Raw genomic sequence first — 2208 nt, forward strand, 5'->3', positions numbered from 1 at the left:
TAGGGGACACAGTTCAATCCATAACAGAGGGGAAAGTTGAAAAAGAGCCTATTTATAATCCATTGAATCCAAACACTTTCCAAATCTATTCTGCAACAATAGTGACTTACTTTTCCAGTCTTCAAACCTTTATCTAGACTCAATTTTTATCACCTAAGCCAGTCATTTTTAACACAATTAGATAATGCTATCTTTTTAAAAAAAAAAAAATCATATTTTGTGATGCCTCATTTATCTCTAAATAAGAGATCCATATAAGAAAGGTAATCCAACAGAATGTGGAAATTGTCAAATAATATCATTAATATCACACACAAGTAAAATTTTGCTGAAGATCATTCAAAAGTGGCTGCGGCAGTATATCGACAGGGAACTGCCAGAAATCCAAGCCGGATTCAAAAGAGGACGTGGAATCGGGGATATCATAGCTAATGTCAGATGGATTCTGGCTGAAAGCAGAGGATACCAGAAAGATGTTTACTTGTGTTTTATCGACTATGCAAAGGCATCCCACTGTGTGGATCATAACAAATTAAGGATAACGTTGTGAAGAATGGGAGTTCTGGAACACTTAATTGTGCTCATGAGGAACCTGTACATAGATCTTGAGCCAGTCGTTCGACCAGAACAAGGGGATACTACGTGGTTTAAAGTCAGGAAAGGTATGTGTCAGGGTTGTATCCTTTCACCATACCTATTCAATCTGTACGTGGAGCAAATAATTCAAGAAGCTGGACTATATGAAGAAGAATGGGGCATCAGGATTGGAGGAAGACTCATTAACAACCTGCATTATGCAGATGACACGACCTTGCTTGCTGAAAGTGAAGAGATTGATATTCCATAGTACATCAGTGTTTGTTTTGTATACACATCTTCTCAAATTAATAGACTTTATTTCCTAGAGCAGTTCTAGGCTTATAAAAAATTTGTGCAGACAGCACAGAGAGTTCCCATATACCTCTTATTCTCCCTCTCTCCCCCCTCCTATTAACGTCTTACATTTGTATACTTTTGTTATAATTGATGAACCAATATTAATAAATGAACTAAAGTCCATAGCATACAGTAGGGTTCACTTTTTGTGTTGTATAGTTCTATGGGTTTTGACAAATGCGCAGTCATGTGTTCACATTTACAGTATCATACAGCATAGTTTCATTGCCTGAAATATCACCTGTGCTCCACCTCTTCATCCCCTTTTTCTCCTCCCTCACAACCCCTGGCAACCATTGATCATTCTACTTCCTCTTTAGTTTTGCCTTTTCCAGAATGTCATATAGTTGGAATTGTACGTTATCACTAAAACAGCTTTATACCTGAACATAAAGAAAATGAAAATCCTCACAACTGGGCCAATAAACAACATCATGATAAATAATGAAGAAATTAAACTTGTTAGGGATTCCCCTACTTGCATCAGCAAACCTCTTGAAACTCTTAAAAAGAAAAGATGTTGCTTTGATAGCTAAGGTGCACCTGTCCCACACCGTAGTCTTTTCAATTGCCTCATATGCATGTAAAAGCTGACAATGATAAAGGAGGACCGAAGAATTGATGTATTCAAATTGTGGTGTCGCACTATGCACTTTTACCACCTGTTGATTCATGTCATGACTACACCTGATTGAGTAGTCCTTAATTGTACCATCACTACAAGACTCCCATGCTACTCCTTTATAGCCACACCCACCCCCTCTACCCCCATAGTTAACCTCTGGAAATCACCAATATGTTCCCCATCTCTCTAATTACATTATTTCATAAACTTCATATAAATAGACTCATGCTTGTTACCGTTAGCTGTCATCCAGTTGGCCCACAACTCATGGTGACCCCATGCACAGCAGAACAAAATGCTATCTTGTAGCTTTTTTCCCTCAGCATAATTTCTTGAGGTTCATCTAAGTTATTGTGTGTATCAATAATTTGTTCCTTTTTATTTTCTAGTTTCTTGAGGAACTTAGATTATTGATTTGAGAGCTTTTCTTTTTTTCTATGTAAGAATCTCTATGTAGAATTGTCACTTTCTATGCAGGAGACTCAGGTTCCATCCCTGGTCAATACACCTCACGCACAGGCACTACCCGTCTATCCGTGGAGGTTTGAATGTTGCTGTGATGCTGAGCAGGTTTCAGCACAGCTTCCAGACTAGGACAGGCTAGAAAGAAAGGCCTGGTCATCTGCTTCCAAAAATCAGCAAGTGAA

Source organism: Trichechus manatus, unplaced genomic scaffold (genome assembly GCF_000243295.1).
Source record: "Trichechus manatus latirostris isolate Lorelei unplaced genomic scaffold, TriManLat1.0 scaffold00092, whole genome shotgun sequence".
Taxonomy (NCBI): Eukaryota; Metazoa; Chordata; class Mammalia; order Sirenia; family Trichechidae; genus Trichechus; species Trichechus manatus.